Source organism: Pleurodeles waltl, chromosome 2_1 (assembly GCF_031143425.1).
Source record: "Pleurodeles waltl isolate 20211129_DDA chromosome 2_1, aPleWal1.hap1.20221129, whole genome shotgun sequence".
Taxonomy (NCBI): Eukaryota; Metazoa; Chordata; class Amphibia; order Caudata; family Salamandridae; genus Pleurodeles; species Pleurodeles waltl.
Window position 1 is genome coordinate 66,794,427 of NC_090438.1, and position 21,794 is coordinate 66,816,220.

The 21,794-nt window shown below is 47.8% G+C and overlaps 1 protein-coding gene across 2 annotated transcripts in view; it reads left to right on the forward strand.

The window, feature by feature from the left end:
• The window catches only part of OPHN1 (oligophrenin 1), a 449,584-nt gene that overhangs the window by 320,492 nt on the left and 107,298 nt on the right, over window positions 1–21,794 (forward strand). The gene's annotated exons all lie outside the window — the stretch shown is intronic.

Consider the following 21,794-nt stretch of genomic DNA (forward strand, 5'->3'; position numbering starts at 1 on the left):
CGTTGTGGGAATTCATCTTGGCTTGAGCAGAGTCCTCGGACAGGAAGAGGATCAGTTGGGTTTCGTCGGCGTAGGAGATTATGTTTAGCTCATGTTGTTTGGTGATCTTGACAAGTGGGGCCATGTAGATGTTAAAAGTGTCGGGCTGAGTGAAGATCCTTGGGACACTGTGCAGCAAGTGTTTTTCGGTTTTGACGTGAACGACGGTAGTCTGACCCTCTGTGTTCTTCCGGTGAGAAAGGACCTGATCCAATCTATGACTTGTATTGGATGCAAGAGTTGTGAAGTCTGTCGCAGAGGGTGGGGTATGAGACGGTGTCTAATGCGGCGGAGAGGTCGAGGAGAATGAGTGCGGCCATGCCTCCATGGTCCAGTATGATGCGTATGTTGTCGGTGGCTGCTTAGAGTGCGGTTTCAGTGCTGTGGTTGCTTCTGAATCCGGATTGGAATAGGTCTAGGATTCAGTGTGTCCTGAGGAATTCAGTGAGTTGCTGGTTGACGGCTTTCTCCATTACCTTGGCTGGGAAATGGAGCAGATAGATGGGTCTCTAGTTCTTCAGCTCCCTAGGGTAGGTAGTGGTTTCTTGAGTAGGGGGCTGATTTTGTCATTCTTCCAGTATGAGGGGAATGTGGTAGTCTTGAAGGATCGGTTGATGGTTTGGCAGAGCTCCAGTGCTATTGTGGCGCTGGCCAGGTTGAAGATGTGATGAGGGCATGATCCGAGGGTGCTCCCTAATTGATGGAGTTCATCAGTCTTTGGGTGTCATCTATGGTGATGGGGGTCCAGGAGTTCAGTATCTGGTGAGCTGCTAGGTCTGTGGTGGTGAGCAGTGCTTGCGGGATTTGGTGCCTGAAGCGTTCGTAGATGTCCTGGATCTTACAGTGAAAGAAGGTGGTGAGGTTGTTGCAGAAGTCTTGGGAGGGAGGGATGGAAGAGGTGTCTGTCCCAGGGTTCGTGAACAGTTTAACGATGGCAAAGAGCTCTTTGCTGTTGTGAGCGCTGGTGTGGAGGCATGCATGAAAGGCAGATTTTTTGGCGACTCTGATGTTCTGGTGATGCGTGGTGACTGCATTTGTGTAGGCTGTGCGATCTTATTTTGATTTGCTGATCCTCCATTTAAGTTCCAGTCATCTGCAGGAGCGCTTGGATTCCTGTAGGTCTGTCGTAAACCACTTGGGTGTTTTGCTCTATCTGTTCCCTGCTGTTTCCCTTAGGGGGCTACGTTGTCGGCGCAGTTTGAGAGCCAGCGGTGTAGGTAGCTTGCAGCTTCATTTGCATCCACTGCGTCCGGTGAGAGGGAGTGGTTGAGAGCGTTGGTAAGTTGTGCTTCCGTGACTTTGCCCCAGCGTCTGCCAGGGGGATGGGAGGGGTGTAGTGGCGTGCGGTGTTCTTTGTGTAGGTAAGGTGGATGCACTTGTGGTCGGTCCAGTGGTGTTAGGAGGCTTGGAAGATGGTGATGTAGAAAACGGTGTTGAGAATGTGTCCGGCTCTGTGGGTGCGGACGTTGACGAGTTGTTTGATGCTGAGAGTTGTGAGGTTGTCCAGGAGGTTTAGGATTATGGGGTCATTGTGGCTATCAAGGTGGAAGTTGAGGTTGCCGAGTAGGATGTAGTATGGGGAGTTGAGCGCTTGGGGGGGCGACAACGTCGGCGATGTCTTTGCAGAAAGGGGATCAGGGTCCAGGAGGCCTATAGATGAGGGTGCCACGTAGGGAAGTGTTTAAGTTGTTCTGGATCTGGAAGTGTAGGTGCTCATGAGTTGACTGAGACTGCGGCTTGATGGTGGTAGTCAGGCGGAGGCTGGTCTTGTAGATTATGGCAATGGCTCCTCCAGGCCGGTTGGCTCTGTCCTTGTGGATTATTTTGTAGTTGTCCGGGATGGCCGTGGTGATGTCTGGGGCAGCGGTGGGGGTGATCCAAGTCTCCGTGAGGACGTCGACGTCCGGGGCTGTTGAGTTGAGGAGGTACCAGACTTCCACCGCATGCTTGACGAGGGAGCGTGTGTTGAGGAGTATACACTTGAGGTGGCTGTCCATGCTTGGTGCGGGATCATGGGGTGGTCCTTGGAGGGTGCTGGAGCAGGCTCAGCAAGTAAAAGGTCCATGGGTGTTCCTGGGGTCAGATTGGTGGCAGGCTGAGTTGATGATCTTCCTGGGTTGAGGGCGTGTAGAGTGCTGGCGTCAAACCGACAGATGGGGCGAGAAACAGGGTCTGTGATGCTGGGCACGGTCCACGCGTGGACGTGCGCAGGCAGGCTTGGCTTGGCGCCCCAGCGGCACAGCCGCGCTGCAGCCGCCATTAAGAAAGGGAAGGAGGTGGGGGTCCAGTCAGCTGGGAGGCGGGAGGGCTGGTAATAGCACTTCTGGGGGATGGGGATTTGCAGGGGCAGCAGTGACGCAGGGAAAACACAGGAGGGAGAAGAGACAAGAGGGAGAAAAAAGAAAAGATACAGCAAAAGAAACAGAAGTAAAAAACATAAGTAAAGGCAGAACTAAGAGGCAGGAGTAAAGAGACACAGAAGATGCTTACTTGCAGATGGCCACTAGGCCACCATGGATGAGGCGTAGGCAGGAGCCTGCGGGTGGAGTTGGACCTTGAACTGAGAGTCAGGCAGGCTCTAAGTTCGTCCAAAGCAGAGGCAGCAGCAGGAGGAGCTGCACTGGAAGGGGCAACAGACACTGACCAGGAGGGCAGAGGAGTCGCCCTCGCACAGCACTGCAGCCAGCATTAAGAAGGGGAGGGAGGCCAGCGGTCTGGTCAGCTGAGAGGTGGGAGGGCGGAAAAAGCGCTTCGCGGGGGAAGGGAGGTGGGGCTGCAGGGGCAGCAGCAGCACAGGAAAAAACACAGGACGGAGAAGAGACAAGAGGGAAAAAAAGAAAAGAAACAGAAAAAGAAACAGAAGTAAAAAAACAGAAGTAAATGCAAAAATAAAAGGCAGGAGTAAAGAGAGACAGAAGATACCTACTTGCAGATGGCCACTAGGCCACCAGAGATGAGGCACAGGTAGCGGGTGGAGGTGGGCCTCGTACTGAGAGTCAGGCAGGCTCTTAGTCCGTCCACAGCAGAGGCAGCAGCAGGAGGAGCTGCATTGGGAAGGGCGACAGATGCTGACTCTCAAATATCTCCTCTGGCCACAGTTTTGTCACAGTTTCAAGTTTTGACATGGCTAAAATTTGGTTTTCCAACAATTTCTCAAATGAGGGGCCTTTTGCAAAAATTAAAGAGCTTGTACTTCTTCCTTGAGGGTGCTAAGAAGAGGCTGCTTTACATTGTTTCTCCTCTTTCCTAGCTTCCACAGGTTACCACACCCTACCTTAACATAAACATAAGATAGATGATAAATTGTGTAAACCTGGGGATTTCACAGCAGATTGAGGGCCTACAAAGTTCTGAGGTAATCAGAAATACTTAAGATGGAACACATCCGTGATCTAAACTAAAGGGTACAAAAATGAAACATAAATAAAATTAGTAGTTTGCTCGTTGAAAACTGTGGTTCTCTTTCAAAGTCACTCAGACAAATACTTGAAGTTTTTATGGACTAAACCTTTTCTGTTTCTATTTAGCTATGATTAAGTAGGTTTCAGATGTTATCGGAAAGTGTTACAATGACTGCCAAATAGTACTTCAGATTTTGAGATGCTGATCAGGGTGGACCATGGTCCACATTGTTAAGGACCCCCAGATATCTGGGACAGGAGAGTTCCCTGAACTCTGTGTACAGACAACCCAAGAATGGAGTCCATGGGTCTCTGAAGTATCCCCGCCTCTGTTCCAATGAGTATGAGACTGTCTCCTTCCCCTCAGCTCCCAAAGTCTGTGTAGTTATTCTCTATGCACTGGCTGCCTTTTTTCCCTACAATGACATAATTTTCTGTTTGGCTGCACAATGGGCCAGGGTCATCTTGTTTCCTCTTTGTAAGTAAGGTGGTTATGGATGTGCGTTTGGTAGACCCAGGAGGACATAAGATAGGATGATCGTGTTGAACATTTTGACCGAGCTATCTAGAACTTCCTAGAACCTCCTGAGCTTTGGACAGTGCCACAACAAGTGCCCCAAGGGACCCCCCCATCCATATCCCTTCTAGCAATTGTCAGACACTCCTGAATCCCATTTATGCGCTTTGGCCAAGTTATGTACCAGTAAGGATCAGTCTTATGCATTCCCCCGTGGTGCTTCTTACCGAGGTGCTGGCTGTATGGAAGATTCCTTCCCATTGTTACTCCATCAGAGTCCTACACAGCCACTCAGCCTCCCATCTTCTTTTAATATCAATTTATTTTTAATTTTCATTCGTATATGAAAAATAGGTCCCTATAAACACAAATACAGTAGTTGAAGTGCAGACAAGAGCTACATGGAGCCCATGCAACAGAAGTAGCATGAATGTCTAGAGCTACCGCAGCCTAGTACATTATTCTCTTCCCAGTCCACAGAAGACTCCTGCCAGGACCACATCACACATATACACCAGGGGAGAGTAAAGACCTGGACACAGGCATATCTTCTCTTGTGGGATGGATCCGGCCTGCAAATCATGCTGTGTCATCCTGGGCGGCCGAAAGAGGAGGATGTGGTCCGTCCACCCTCCCGTCTTTTTTGTTTCTGGTATTTTCAGGGTCTCTACTAACTGTGAAAGAAGTTTTTACAAGTCTATGACTAGGGGCTGATTGATGGTCTGACGGTACTCCATGCATCATGGTGTAGTAAGACATTACCACCACCATCCTGCTGGACTACATTCATCAAATTCAGAGATGACCGCTGGCTCAGCGGTCATCTCTGTACATTGAAAGGATTCACAGCAGTTACTCTTAAGGCACAAAAAATTGGTGAACAACTGCTGTCGGTTTTGATGGTCATTCACCAAACTTTTTCAAAGATTTTGTTTTTTAGAAACAGACTCCCAAAGCAGGAGTTGGTTTCTGAAAAATAATACATTATCAACCCACACCCTGGGAGTTTTTTCCCAGGGTGTAGGGGTCATTATTTTTGTTTTCTGTCCCTCACCATCAGGCTTTTACTGGTGGGGACTGACAGGGGAAAAAAGACATAACACCATCCGTCCTAAATATAGCAGGTGGTTTAATGTCCTTGCTATGACAGGCTGAGGAAGTTTTTCATTGACGGAGTCAACATGGGTGGGGGTGCTCTGTCAACAGAAAACTTAACTTCATCCATCTCTAAATGAGTCTGGTGGACTAGGGTTTGGTGGATAGGGCAATCTATTGTGTTTGCAACAGAGTACCCTGTCAACCAAACTCTTAATCAGGCATTAATTCTTTGTCTCCTTCCTTCACTGTTAGCTGTTTCTCAAAATATGTAAGGGTCTGTTCCCCAAGGATGTAATAGAGTTGAGGAGTACCCAAAGTGTGATCTGACAGTAATGGTAGTGTTACGCCACTGGGATATTGTTCTCCGATGGTATAAGGTAAACTCTAATTTTATAAGGTCAAAAGGCTTGATTCTGGCAACCTTCTGCTATCAACTCTTGGAACTCCATCCTTTCTGTGTCCAGGTGAAGTTGGAATTCCTTATTATGGGGGTGAGTGGGGACAGTAACAAGGAGACACCTGCACGAGTTACCAGCTTGGTCACTCATGTAAATGGTGAAAAATAGGGTTTCTACGCTTTTTGATTCTTCTTTAACCAAAGGACCTTAAAAATGTCTACCCAAGCAACTGTCTGGTCTGCAAAACACCAGTTCTTCTTTAATTTGCTTCTCTGTCAATTCACCATCTATCTTAGTTGAGACAGCTGCTAGCATCTCATTAGATTCAGGCACCCCAGCCCATCTTTCTGTGAGGCCCATTGTAGGATCTGTCTAGCTATATCCTTGGTCTTCTCCCAGCCCATGCAAAGTTGTTGATTATCTCCTGTAATTTCTTTGTTGTTTCTTTTTAGGCCTGCAGAGGAAGGGTTGTAAACCTGTAAAGAACCTTGGGCATGGCAGGCATGTTAGCTGCTGCTACCCTGCCTAGCCTGGAGTGCCTCTCATACACCAAGATTATAGATCTTCTTTAATGTGTTGGAGCATTTGTGCGTAATTTATTTGGGATGTCCGGCCCATTGTGCAGGTGATAGGCAGGACCAATAAAAGGCAAATCATGTTCAGTTGAACTTCTTGTGAAGTCGGGATTGACATGATTAGAATATGTGATTTTGACACATTCTTTTTCAAACCAGAAGCTGTACCATATTTTTCTAGCTCACCAGTCAGTGCGGGGAAGGATTTGTTTGAATCCAAAATCAGGACCAGGAAAGCGTCTGCATATTTGATGAGGACATGTGTGTGGCCCCTTACTTTTATGCCCCAATCTTTCAGTTGCCACAAAACCTGTTTGCTAGAATCCTGTTGGCTGATGGTTCCTTGGTCAGAGAGAACAGCAATGGGGGAGAGTGAGCAGCTTTGAGTGGTGCTGACACTGAGAACATTGCTGATTCTCCCCAACTGATCTGCAGTGTTGCTGAAGGTGTGCTGTATGTGCATTGCACCCATCTCTTGAATTTGAGTCTGAACCTGAAAGCCTCCAGCATTTTGCTCTGACACTGCCAGTCCATGCATTCAAAAGCTACTCTGTGACGAGCGACAGCAGCAGCGCGTTTTTGAGGGTCCTCTTACCATTATCAGTGATGAAACGCGGCCTTTTAGTACTGTCACTAAGGTCCACCTTAGCTGCTAATATCGCAGTGAATAGTTTTCACGTCTACATTTAGTATGAGATTGGTCATAGGATATGCAGAGGGATTGGTCTTTTCCTAGTTTTGGTATTCCACTGATCATGGCTTTAGCAGCATTCCTGTCAATGCACCTGAATCTATGAAATAACTCATTGAAGTGTTAGGGCTAAACTAGGGCTGAATGCCTTGCAGAATGATGGCATGAAGCCATCTGGTCCTGAGGCCTTCAGGCCCTTAAGCTTTGCGTTAGCCGCGATCATCTTCTCTAATTTCATAGATAGCTCTTACTTTTCATTCTGATCCGGGGGAGATGCAGTAGCCCTGTGGATTCCAGATAATTGTCAGCTCAGGAATTCGAGGGCTTGCCAGCTCTGTATATCTTCCTGTAAAATTCCCTGAAAGCATTTATGGTGTGATGATACTGGGTAAGCCTCCTAAGGGCGCTCTGGTTTCTGTAACTCTTTCTTTTTTCAACTCTTTCCTTCTTTAGGCCAGAATTGACAGACCAGCAGCTCACCTGTTTTGTTTCCACCACTATAGTAGTGTTCTTTTATCCTTCTCGATGTGGAACATGCACCATCACCATTACTGGTTTGTGCCAGATCTTGTTGTCACTTTATAGGTGGATTCTAGCTCCTTCAACTTCTCCCTTGTTTTTTATTTAGCCTAGCACTTGCTACTATTGTATGTCCATTCACTACCGTCTTTAGCCCAGAGAGAGTTCATATTGATGTCTTTCTATCGTTGTCTGCCATGTACTGATTAGTGGTAGTTTACATCCTCTCTGTGACTTTCCTGTCTGATTTAAGACCCTCTTTCATCTCCAGACGTTTCCCATGTCAGTTTTGCGCGATGTGTGTGGAGAGTAACCATTGTGGGAACTGTGGGCCATATGTACGAACACTTTTTCCCATAGGCACAGAATGGGTACAAACCTTTGCTACATCTGGCCCTGTGTGTCTACTGCTGGTGGCATATAGGACTCGCCTTGTGGATTTTGTTGTTAAGAAATAATCAATAATGTGTGCGGTGCTTCCAGGAAAAAAGTTTATTCTATCGAATAGGGGTGGAATTCCTTTCATATAACCTTCAGGCCCAGCCTCTTTAGCGAGGACTCCCCTTCCTACATGTCCCCATCACTGTGCCAATCTGTCTAGGGTATCACCCATCACAATATTGATGTAGCCCCCTATAATGATGTCCTGGTCCCCTGACTGCCCAATGTCTGTGATTGTCTGATTCAAAGGTCACGTTCCTGGCCTTTATTCAGCGCCTATACGCTTGCCACCATTAGGAAGTGATGATGTAACCTTAGCTTTGGTCTGGGAGTCCTGCTAGTTCCCATATGGCTGTGTTGGACTTTCTCTTGGAGTCTCTATCCATTTGTTTCTCGACAACATGGTTTAAATCTCCTCTCTTCACCATGTTGAATGGTGGTCCTGATATAACCACGTCTACTGTAGGCTGTCTCTCCTGGACGCCGATAGTGCTATAGGTCATGATGTCCAGTGGCGTTGAGGACTCTCAAAGGAGCACTAATGCCTAGCCACTCTTCTGGCCCACCTTGTCGCTTGGGTGCTTTAGATGTGGCTCCCTGGGATCCAGACCACCGGAGTTGAAGATGCTTTGAGCATCCCTTGCTCCTTTTCCCCAGGTTGTCAGCACCTGGAGGGATATGTCTTCTGTGTTGTTCCACTTGTTGATTAATTGCATCAAGTGGCTCCCTGGGACCCTACCTGCAGCAGCCAGGCTGCCAGCAAGGACCCATATCCCTGAGCAGGCTTCTGCATTTGGTGTTTAAGGCTTTTCAGCGCCCTTTCACTTCTGGGCAAGAGTGTCCCACATCAGGGTATGTCCCTACCTCTTGTTTTTAAAGGTCAATTGAATTGTTACTAAACTAATCAAGGTAAAGCAATTTTTGTATATAAGTACACATGATTCCAGTGTATGAAAAACCCCATAGAAAGCTTATCGCAATATCTGTATTTTTGTTTTACAAAGAGTAATATCGAAAGAAAGTGCTACAGAAAAGCAAGCAGGAGGTATGCATTCTCAGTGAAACCCCAGAAGAGAGTGGCAGTCCACATAATGAACATCGCTGACGTTTTGACCTTGGAAATGACTTGGGTAGAGTCTTCATGGATAGGATCGAGTTCATTTAAATGTTTTAACACTTACACGTTTTAACCAGCAGTAAAACTACAACTGCAAGGCCAGTAAGGAGATTCACCCTTTTAAAGGGCATGAACTGTTCCAAATAGTTTCCTATGTTTGCTGAAATTGAAGTTCTTTAGTGTTGCTTTCATGAAAAGTTTTTAAATGTCCCCACGCTCCATAGCTTAGAATTGAGGCATTACTGGAAATGACCAGCTGTGTACAAAGGAGATATGTGTTTAGCAGTGCTCGTGGAATGTAGAATATCTTTCTGCTCAACAGAAACGAACTTGGATCCCAGCACCGGTGCAATGAAGGCCTTTGACATAAATTGAAACTTTCTGGATGGGGCTCTCAATAATGTGAATTCTGCTTCAGTATTTTGCAATAATAAGATACATCTCTGAGACCGCAGAGCAGCTGCTGTCAGCAAAGACCCGGTCTAACATCCTTTTAACACACACAATGCAACCAATCAAGTGTGTCCTCTTACCCTGGGGCCTTTGCAGTTCCATTGAAAAGTAATGCAGACTTCTAGGGAGGGGGGCTACAAGTGTCTGCTTCGGGCTGCCGAGTTTCTGCTTTTTGTAACGAAAGCCGCACATTATATATTACAGAATATTGCAGCTAATTGAAAAATTCCCCACTACATACTTACAAAACCTACTTGGCGAAATCAAATGCTTAACCAGTGTTTCAGGGTTGGTTTGAAAAGTATAGCATAGATTGCAGATTTGAAAAAAGCACAATGATCTATAGAGTATTTGGGAATTAGGTTTTTAAAATGTTACCTACCCTGAAAAATGCGACCGCCGACTTGTCTTTTCAAACGTTACCAAATATGAGACCTGAGGTACAACTAACACATTGAAAGCGGATGCTTTGCCAAGATGGTTGTGCATCTGTAATAATCTATTCTTTTGCTTATCCTATAAAGTTTATTTTAAAGTTAATTTATACTTGTTAAAGTTATAGATTCAGTTTCAGAGGGAAACATTTGTTCAGTTGCACAGTGCCAGCAGATTTCCAGAAAAAAACATCCTTTAATCAGTACAAATAGTCAGGACAGTACCCGATTCAAGGGCACCAGGGAGTAACCTCCTCTCCTAAAAGCACCCAGGAAAGTCATGGCTTAATAGAATTAAATTCGGTCGCACCTGGATCTAAATCAAGTTCCAACTAAACCACCTAGCACGCATTTAAAATCAATACACAAAAAAAATAAAACAAAGTCTTGCAAGAAAAGACTTTGTATGAAAAAACAGGAAGAGCGATCTCCCTGTTGTGCTCCACAGAAAAAAAAGTAAATATCTTATGACTGTTTGACTCATACCTGATCCAGGTCCCCATGTTGATGACAGCCACTCTTCCTTTAGTACAACCTGTTCCATCATGGTAGCGTTGAAAAGCAGTCCCTTCTACACAATCCCTGGATCCTTCTCTTGCTCCCAGTAATGAGGCATCAAACTACATCTTGACTTGACACTGACTCTTCTGGCACTTCCTCCACTGCTACTTTCAGTTCGACCGACTCTTTCCTCTACGCAGGACAAAGATCAGAACCAGCCTCACTGCCTTGCAACAGCTTGAACGCATGCCACTAGGAATGGTAAACATTGTAGTGGCCTGGCACTTTACAGTGTCCAGAGAAATAACACTCGTCAAAAATGTAGATCTTCCTGAGATGAGATGCTGGTCACCAGTCCTCATCACGTATAAGTCCACCCATAGCATCTGTAAAACAGTCTTTTGGGGTTCTCCTCAACCCCTTCCCATGGTGGATTGCCAGTTGTCTTTCCACAAGAATCCTCGCCCTCACATCCCACTCAGGAGATAAGGATGGGAAGTCTTAGTATAATAGTCGTAGTATAATGGGCAGCTCAAGGCCCACTAGATATCACGCTAAGCTGGCACTGGGGATGCCGGTTGAATAGATGGAGAGGAAACTTGTCAGTGGCCTCTTTCTCTAGAGTGGCACAGCAGCCAGCAAGCTTAGATTACCCAAACACTGAGTAACAGCAGCCAAGCAGGAGGTCCTGTTCTCGCAAGGGTCCCCTCAGAAAGTCCTGACCCTGCACAATGTCCTTAGTATCCCTTTCCTTCCAGAGGTTGACTGACAGCCACCCTCTGATGGGGGAAGACATTTCTCATCCTATATTGTGTGTCCTCCCAAGTCCTGCCTGGACTGTCGCAACGATGGCATCCACACAATGTAACCTACACGAGGCACATTCCTGGTTGAAGTTTTCCTTAGCATTGAGGTAGCTCTTCCAGGAACACATACACTGATTGGCTGCTGAGCTCCTCCTCACCAAGGAGTCAAATAGAACTTTGGCCCTACCGTGTGGCCTGTACTGGAGGCACCTTACACTTGAGGGTGTCCCCTACCACTTCTAAGTGTAAGACCAGCAGTGGCAGACATGGGGCTCACTGGCTTGACCCTGCATGGGCCCTAGGCACAAACAGGCTCCTTGGTGCCTCCTGTCCCTACATCAATCGGTTCATAAGCACATCTCTATCCATTCCCTCCTTCCCTTGTTCCCTCTCAAAAGGCCCTCCTGGCTTTCTGTTGGGTTCTGCATGGCCTGGTTTGGATTAACTTGTGGGACCAGCGTGCTCTGACTACAAGGACAGTCAGCAGTGCTGCATATTGGCCTCTCTGCAGTTGGGGCTGGGAGAACGAGTCAAGGCCCATAGGTGCTAATGGCAAGTGAGTTAGGCTCCTGGGGAGCCCTGGGCTAGAAGCTGTGTGTGATGCTCTCAGGCTGGGTGTAGGACAGCATACCTAGGCGTTAATAGAGTTTGGGGTCCCACAGCATGTCCTAAGGCTGCAGAGACTGATACCAGCGGGCAGGAGCAAATGCCACAGACTCTAGCTGTTTCAGCCATTCCAGCTTCTACAAGGTGCGAGGCCATGGAAGCCATGTGCATCAGGCCCACCCACCAGAAAAGCTGGGAGTAGGTGGTAGTCTGCTTATTCACTTGGGAAGGACAATAGGAGTGTGTCTCCCAGCATCACTTTAAAGACGTGGCAGCCTGGCCCATGATGCATGGGTTGTGTGAGCATACCCGGTGCCACATTGGAGAGGAGAGTTCCGCGGGGCTCATGCAGGAGCAGAAGGCAGACAGGTTCATGCAGGAGCAGGCTTTTGCTGTGGCACATGGGTTTGGTGTACATTCTGCATGAGGCAAGACCCATTAAATAAGCTAACCGTCCATCCTTAGCAAATATTGTCTGAAGGATTATGCATGAATGTATTGATGTATTTTAAGCATTGAGATTTCTAGTAGTACAAGTTGTTTCAAAACATGTTTTTTAAATATATCGTAAACAATTGAAAATAGGAAGCACTCCAGAAGCGAATTAATCACTTGTTATTTCATCATAAACTGCCAACAAGTTTCTGCCTACACGGTCTGTTAGTCCATTCTCATTGTTCACTTTATGTAGTGTTTTGATCATCCCAATGCATTCTGGTTACTGTAGTCAGTTTATTATCTCTGTTAATTACATTGTATCGCATATCGTTTTTAAATTACATTACAACCATTCACCTCCATCTTACACTCAAAGTGAGATGTCTAGAATGCATAAATAAGTGTTTCTTATATTGTATGCCCTGAGTGGAACTCATTATCCTACAAGCTACGCATATTGGGTCCACATCCTGCCACATCAAACCATCCTATGTGCACATACTTTACTTATGTGGCAAAGAAATGACTACGGTAACCAGAATGCATTGGGATGATCATAGCACAATATAAAGTGAACATGGAGAATGGACTAACAGACCGTGTAGGCAGAAACTTTTTGGCAGTTTATGATGAAATAACAAGTGATTAATTCGCTTCTGGAGTGCTTCCTATTTTCAATTGTTTACGATATATTTAAAAAACATGTTTTGAAACAACTTGTACTACTAGAAATCTCAATGCTTAACATACATCAATACATTCATGTCTTATTTTAAACCTGCACCCTCTCAACGTCATCCTCTCGAAGGGCAAATTCAAGACGTTCACCCTGGCCCAGTTCTTGTCTGCCCTCGACCCTGGAGATTGGAGTGTGGCGTTGCATCTGCAGGATGCCTATTCTCATATGGCTGTCCTGCAGCACACCTTCGGAAGCCAGGGGAAACATTCTTCCCCTACCTTGACAACTGACTCTTGAAGTTGGGCTTTCCCCAGGGAGTCTTCAACCACCTTCAGACTATAGGGAACCGCTTGTCATCTTTGGAATTCACTTCCAACATGCTGAAGTCACACCTGAATCCATTCTGGACACGTTTAGGTTTCACACTTTTTCTCCGGAAAGGAGAGTCCAGGACATTCAGACTATGATCGCGATCTTTCAGACTCTATCCTGGATTTCAGTGAGGTCTACTCAAAAAGGTTGCTGGGACTGATGGCCTCCTGCATCCAGCTGGTACAGCACGCTAGGTGGCGTATGCAATTTCTGCAGTGGGATCTGAAGTCTCAGTGTTCCCAACATCTAGGGGACCCCTCCAACCACATCCAGATCTCAGAGGAGACTGCAAAGGAAAGCAGAGTTATTAGACTCTGATTGGGTCAGTGAAAGACTCCTGTCCCTACCCTACTGAAAGCTGACAGTGGTGACCGATGCGTCACTTCTGGGTTCAGGCAGCCACCTGGGAGAGGTGGAGGTCAGAGGCCTTTGGTTTCTGGCAGAGTCCTGGCTCCATATTAGTCTTCCGCAGTTGAGAGGCTATCCACTTGGCATTGAACACCCTCGTTCCATCCATCAAGAGGAGGCTGGTATTGGTGCTTAAGAACTACACCACTGCCATGTGGGTTTGCAACAAACATGGTGGGGTCGTGGTCATGCACCCTCTGCCAGAAGGCACTGTACCCCTGGAAATGGCTGGACCATCATGAAATGTTCTTGGTGGTGAACCACCTGGTGGGATCTTGAAATGCCAGGGTGAACAATCTCAGCTGTCGATGCCAAGCAGCTCACGATCAGCAGTTGTATCCAGAGGTGTGCAAGGTCTCATCCACAAATGAGGAGCACCTTGGCTTGATCTATTCACCACCACTGAGAACGTGTAACATCAGCAGTTCTGCATTGTAGGAGGCTGGCTCCGTTTATGGTGCACACCTGTGGTGTGGCACCTTATACTGAGTCAGGCAACCCTTAGTGATAGTGTATAGATGTCCTGATAGTAGAAGCTCTCTAGGGGTAGCTAAGGCGAGCAGCTAAAGCTTATCTAGGAGGAATGTAAAGCACCTGCGATTCCACAGTAGTCAAACAATAACTTAGTCACAAGAAAGAACCACACAAGTGTTTCAAAAATAAAGGATACTTTATTACAGCAATACTAACAAACTACCATTGGTGTACCTCCTTTTGGAGATACTACATACAATTATACACCTAAAATAACCAACAAAAAATAGCTTAGAAATATACAGGGCCCTGTGGAGGGCCAATCCATATACTAAAAAAATGGAATGTGAAAGTGGGACTCCAACCAAGGTAAGTTTGGTGGTTAGCTAGGGGGCTGGGGCCAGTTAGAAACACCAGAGGTAAGTACAGTAGGTGACCTCAGCAACCAGGAGTAAGTCAGTTACCCCCCCACCCCCTAGTTGTTCCATAGGCTAACACAGAAAGAAGTGGTTGGAATTCGTGGAATTCAGGACCCTTCCTAGCGGACCCAGAGGAAACCAGCAGGGAAGAGGATGGATGGAGAGTACCCCTACCCCAGGATACCCAGAAGACAGGAGTACCTACACTAGGGACCCAGATGCAGAGGGGACAAGGAACTCTCTCAGAAGATTGTGGATGCCTGGGATTGTCCAGATGCTCTCACGACCCATGAACCAGACCGGTGGAACCCAGGGATGCATTCCGGACGTGGAGGACCTGCAAAGGAAGGGGATAGAGTCCAGCACTCAAGGAGGTACCCAGATGGTGCAGATGGAATGCCCACCCTCCTGAAGATGAAGTTCCTGCAAGTCGATGGGAGAAGAAGTCCAGCTGCAGAGTCCAGGTGTCAATGAAAATCCCAGGAGTTGCCTACGAGCTGTCCCTCGATGGTCCCAGGATTGCAGGAGGGTTAGTGACCAGCCAGGACACCAACAAGCACTGGCAAGTGCAAATGGAAGCAGAAGAGGAGTTTGCAAAGTTGTGGGTACCAGCAAGGTCCAGGAGACTTTACCTAGGAGAAGGGGTCAGAGCTGGCCCTTCACACACAGGAAGGCCAGCAGAAGTCGATGGAACCCTGGCGAGTGACCCACAGACGCCGGACACAGTCACAAGGAGGCCTTACCAGCCCAGCAAAACAGAAGTCCCACGTCACAGGAGTTGCAGGACAGGATCTGATCTTCGGTTTGCAGAGTGCTAGGGGCAGGGGCTTCTTGGAGGCTGAAGATCTCCCAGAGGAAGAGTCACCAAGCCTTGGAAAATACAACAGTCATGGTGCACAGGGCAGCCAATCCAGTGACAGGAGGAAGGGCCCACAGACTCCCAACTTGGAAAGAAGACACAGGACCCAGAGAAGGCCACAGGCTCACCATCTGTGTTGCAGGATCTTCAGATGTCCAGAGACAGCAGACCCCACCAACTGGTCGATTATGCCTTGAGGTGCCTGCAGTTGCAGGGGAGTGACTCCTTCACTCCAAGGGCGATTCCTTCTTGCTTCCTGGTGCAAACAGAGTCCTTGTGACCATGGAGGATGCACAGCCTTGGATGTTGCAGAATGCTTGCAGGATCCAGAGAAACAATGTTGCAGTGGGAGCCTTCCCACCAGAAGCAGACTTGTTCGGTTCCAGGCAAAGACCAGCAGCGGTTCCAGAGACCAGGGGCAGAAGATTTCTTGCACAGAGTTCCTTGTAGAGTCTTGCTTGACGAATCTGAGGATCCACGCACGAGGGAGCCCTTAAATAACTCTAAAAAGGGGGTTGGTCACTCTCAGCAGTGACCTACCTATCAGAGGGGGTCAGGGACGCCACCTGCCTGGCCTAACTAACCAGATGCCCCAGGGGCCTCTGTACATCGTATTTTCAAGTTGGCAGAATCAAGTGGCCATCTGGAAGAGCTCTGGGCACCTCCCTGGGGTTGGCACTGGACAGGGTGGTGGTCACTCCCCTGTAATTTGTGTAGTTTTGTGCCCGAGCTGGAACCAGGGGTTCCTGAACTTTTGCAAACCGGATTATGCAGTGAAGGCACCAAATATGGCCTTCAAAGCAGTCTGGTAGCGCTCAGAGGCCACCCCACCCCAGCCCTTAGACACCTTATACACAGGGAGAGGTGGTCACACCTCTCCCTTGCAGGAAATTCTTTGTTCTGCTCCTCTGACCTGAGCCTGGCTCATCGGCAGGGGGGCAGAACATTGTCTGGGGTCAGCAACAGCGCAGGCTTGCAGCTGGACCCGGTAAGGCCTCACAGGCAGAACTGGGGGATCCCCAGGGAACTTCCAGAGTACATGGTATCATGCAACGAACACTGTAATCATTGTTGTTGCATGATTCCAACATGTTTGATACCAAACATGCCTAGGTTCGGAGTAGCCATTATGTGGTTGGACCACTCATCTTGACCAGTGTCGACTTCATACCTTAAGATGGCTTCCCCGCACTTACAGAGTCCAGGAATTGGCCTGGGGTCTGTAGGGGTACTCTGCTCTTGCAGGGGTACCCTCACACTTAGAGACATTCACCCTGCCTTTGGGCTGAAGGGTCTACCAGAGGGGGTAACTTATAGGGTGTAAGTGCAGTGGTGAGGTTTGGCAGTAAAAGGGTGCATGCACTCTTTCACGCAGTCTGCAATGGCAGGCCTGCCGTCACAGTTTGCATGGGCTCCTATGGGTGGCATAATACATGCTGCAGCCCATAGGGGACCCCTGTTGTACCAATGCCCTAGGTATCTAGGTACCATATATTAGGTACTTACATGGGTGCACCAGTATGCCAATTGTTGGTGTGAAAGATAATAACCAACTACATTTAGGGAAGAGAACACTGGCATTGGGGTCCTGTTTAGCAGGATCCCAGCGCACTAAGGTTCAAAACATACTAACACCAGGCAAAAAAAGTCGAGGTACTACAACCATAACCCAGCTTACAACATGCACGTTGGAGTTTCCAAAGCGTCTCTCGCTGAAGATCTCCCGGAGGAAGAGTCACCAAGCCTTGGAAAATTCAACAGTTGTGGTGCACATGGCAGCCAATCCAGTGGCCTTAGGTGAAACTGTGGACTCCAGCATGCGTTCCTACCTATTCCTCTTCTACCACGACTTCTGAAGAAGGTCAGGAATGACCAGGCCCCAATCATCCTAGTTGCCCTGGATTGCATGCAAGAGAATGGTATTCTGAACTAACAGGCATAAGCATGTGTACTTCAATAAGGCTGCCCCTCTGGGAGGTACTGCTGTCTCAGTAGTCAAAGTTCTAACCAGGGCCTTCGCAATCTCCATCTTCATGTTTGGAGATTGAGCGACTACAGCTGAATACCTTCTGCCTTCCTAGAGAGGGGGTTGATGTCATCTTGGCAGCCAGGTGACCCTTGGCAAAGACAGTATACACCTGTCTTTGGGACAGATTTGTGGCTTGGTGTGGCCTACAACAGGTTGGCCTCCTCCAGTCAAAGTTAACTGAAGTTTTGTTGTTTGTTTTATCCCTCATCCGGCAAAGCTTTGCTCTGGACACAGTTAAAGAGTACCTTTCAGCTTTTTAGAGTTGCCGGCTCAGCCCTCATTACTCATATCACCTGTTGTCATTTTTTTTAACTGCCTAGAACATCTTTTTCCTTTCTCTCCCTTTGGCATGCCTTAGTGGGACTTTAACTTGGTACTCACATATTTGATATACACTCGATTTGAGCCACTTCGCAGCTGTCCTTTGCAGCATCTCACCCTGAAGACAGTTTTCCTCGTCACCATAAAATTGTGCCACAAGTAAGTGAGCTTCAAAATCTCTGTGTCAACCCGTCATACGCCACCTTCTTTCCAGACAAACTGGTTCTGCGGACACAAGCTTCCTTCATGCCGAACCTTGTGATGCCGTTCCACATTGGTCAAAATATCACCTTACCAGTGTTCTTTGCTGTGCCTCATCCCTTTAAGTAGGAGAGACTCCATCACTAAGACCCCAAAGGAGTACTGAGCTTTTACATTGATCATACCAGAGAACACTTGGGGGATGATCTGCTCTTTGTGGAGTTCACTGGAACAAAAAAAAGGCAAGGCTGTGCTTAAAGACCATCTCTTGCTAGATCGCACTCTGCATTAAAATCGGCTGCACATTTGCCAAAAAGCAGCTTCTGGAATGACTGCAAGCCGATTGCATGAGGGCCGAAGCTGCTACCACTGTGTTAGCATGTGGAGCTCTTGTCCTGGATATCTGCCAGGAAGTGGAAACATTTGGGAAGTGAGTATATTTTTCTGCCAACCTGACTGTCTGCTCAGCAATCTGCAGTTGCCTCAAAGAAGACTACTTCCTCACCTTTTGGGTCTCATTGGCAGGGAGTCCTCCCCAGAGTCCCTGAAGTTCTCCAACATATCCTTGCTCAGGCTATCCAAGACGGCTGTGATGCTGCCAAGTTCATGATTCGTTGTGGCTTGGACACAACAAATTCCCACAGGCAAGCCAATTATCACCGGTGTTGCCATTCGTTGCCATACATATCTGTGATCAACTGGGTTTCCAGGTAATGTTCATGCTTCCCTTATGGACATGCTCTTCAACGGGACTCGCCTATTCAGGGGCAAGGCTGATTCTGCTTTGGAGCCTTTTAAGGAGAGCATGGCTACCCTATGCTCTTTGGGCCTATCTACCTTGCCTCTCCAACCGCACCACCATTACTGCTCGTCTCGCAGATATACCCTATACTTCCAACCAGTCCAGCCTCTACAGTGACCCTAGCAGTTTCATGGTCGAGGCTGTGGTGCCCACTGCTTCTATGGCCAAGGTCAACAGGTCATCTAACCCAATACTCTCTCCGGAGTCCAACCCACACAGCCCTTTTAGTGTGCCTTTTAGGGAGCACAGCCACCAGGTGGGAGGCAGGATCCAGTCATTCTTTCTGGGTTGCCAAGCAATAACTTCAGGTTGAGTTCTTCAGGTCGTCTGCAAGACCTATGCCTTAGTCGTCCTCTCACCTGCTGCACCTTCACCGCACCCCTTCCCCCAGCTAAGGATGGAGGATCATCTCTCCATTCTGTGACAGGAAATGCACATTCTTTTGGTCAAAGAGGCTATTGAGATGGTGCCAGTGCCAAAAGTAGGACATGGTTGCTATTACCGCTACTTTCTGGTGCTCAAGAAGGATCAAGGTTTTCATCCTATTTTGGACCAGTGCCATCCCAACACCTTCCTGCAGAAGGAGGAATTCAGAATGTTCACCCTGGCTTGGGTCTTATCAGCCCTGGAGACTAGATGGTGGCTTTGGACTTACAGGACGTCTATTTCAATATACCCATCCTGCCGGCCCATCAGCACTACCTGCGGTTCGTGATGGGACTGGAGCATTTTCAGTTCACAGTGCTCCCCTTAGCTCTCACCAGCGCCTCTGGGGTGTTCATGAAAGCAATGGTGGTGGTGGCACCCCACTTTCGGAGGTCAGGGGTGCCAGTCCTTCCCTATCTCGATGACTGGTTGTTGAAGGCAGGTTCGCCCCAGGCAGTTATCAGTCACCTCTGGACTACGGTGAACCTCCTGCCATCTTTGGGGTTCACGATCTATGTCCTGAAGTCACACCTGACTCCTTCTCTGACACTCCTCTTCATCTGAGCCATTTTGACACGTTTGGTTTTGTGCCTTTCCCCGGGAAAGAGAATCCCGGACATTCAGATTATGATCCTGATCTTTCAGGCTCGATCCTGGATTTCAGTGAGTTTGACTCTGAGGCTGCTGGGACTGATGACCTCATGCATCCTGCTGGTACAGTATGCCAGATGGCATATGCAGGCTCTGCAGTGGGACCTTAAGTCTCAGTGGGCCCAACATCAAGAGGATCTTTCTGATCACTTCCAGATCTCGGAAGAGACTCAACGACCTGTAGTGGTAATTACTGGACAGCGCTTGGTTCAGTGCCACACCCCTCTCACTTCTGGGTTGGGGGAGCCATTGGAAATCAGAGTCCTCTGCCCTCTGTCAGAGTCCAAGTTGTGAGGGCCATCCACTGGGCATTAAAAGCCTTCCTTCCATCCATTAGAGAGAGGATGGTACAGGTGCTTACAGACAACAAACAGTGCGGCGTGGGGTCGTGGACCCTGTGCTAGGGGGCCCTGCTCCTCCTGGTGGTGAACAACCTGACAGGATCATTGATTGCCTGGGCTGCTGAGTTCAGCAGTCGACGCATAGCGAATCACGAGTAGCAGTTACACCCGGGTGATGGTGTGAGGTCAATTCAGTGAATGGTGAGAAACTTGGCTCGATCTGTTCACCAATGCTGAAAAGACACAAAATATCAGCATTTCTATGTGCTGGAGTTTCTAAGACGTCTCTAACTCAAAGATGCATTCCACTTCAAGAACTCTGGACTCCTGTATGCCTTTACGCCAATACCACTCCTGTCCCGAGTTCTCAAAAAGATCAGGACTGTCAGCACCTAAGTCATTTTGGAGGCTCTGGATTGGGCATGGAGAGTATGGTATCCAGAACTCCACAGCGTGAGCATCGGTCCTCTGATCAGGCTGCCCCTCCAAGAGGATCTGATGCAGCAGCAGCAGGGCCAGGTTCATCACATGTGCTTTCACAATCTCCACCTTCATGGAGATTGACCAGTGACCCCTGAACAACTTTGACCAACCTCCAGAGGTGGTGGACATCACCTTGGCAGCCAGGTGTCCCTCGACTAAAACTGTATACACCTGTCATTGGGACAAATTTGCAACCTGGTTCTGCACTTGCCAGATAGACTCAACCTCCGGGGAAAGTTATCTGACATTCTGTTTTTGTTTTGGTGTTCAGCTAGCAAGGTTTTTCATGAGCACTGTTAAAGGGCACCTTTCGGCTCTTTTGACTCTTCTGGTGTTACTGGATCAGTCATTATTGTTTAGGTTTCTAGTTAAGTGTTCTTTAAAAAGGGTTGCAGTAGTGCCTAATTTGTAAATAAAAACGTGCCGTGCCCAAAGCCCTCCTCTTAAATGTGCGGCTGCTGCAATTAAATGTGGGAGCACAGAATACTGAGGCAGCATAATCCTGAAGCCATCTCGGGCCTCTTCAGTCCATGAAAGCTACTCCCTGCCCTTTCAGCTCACTTTTGCAGCTTTCTCCCATTGTGACGCTTTTTCCTTTTTCTCTTCCTCCGTCTTTCCCATCTGTGTCTTTTGCTCGCAGCAAATGCTTGAGACAGACGAATAAGCAATGTCCCTCAAAAATAAGTGAATAACAAGCACAAATTAAGCACTGGGTTGCAACATCTGTTTCCTCCTCCCCTGGTCATGCCACAGTGGGACTTAATTTGGTCCTTACTTTCCTGTTGTGTATTCCCTTCAAGCAGCTGTACCTTGTGGCTTCTCACCCTCAAGACGGTGTTCCTTGTTGCCTTAACATCAGTGTGGGGAATGACTGACCTTAGAGCTCTTTGTGTAAACCTGCCGTACTCCATCTTCTTCCCAGAAAAACTGATTTTATGGGCGCTGCCCTCTTCCTTTCCTAAAGTTGTGACTCCATCCCAAGTCGGTCAAAACATCACCTTGCTGATGTTTTAAGCTTGCGTCACCTCTCTAAGGAGGTGGAGAGACACCATTGCTTGGACCCCAAAAGAGGGCACTGAGCTTTTACATAGATCATACCAAAGGACATCAGGTTGCAGATCATCTCTTTGTAGCCTTCTCTGCAACGGAAAAAAAGCAAGACTGTGCAGAAGAGAAACATCTCCCGCTGGATTGTGCTCTGGATTAAGATCTGCTATGCACTGGCTTAATAGAAGCCTCTGGAAGGACTATGTGCTCATTCTATCAGGGCCAAAGCTGCTACCACTGCATTGGCC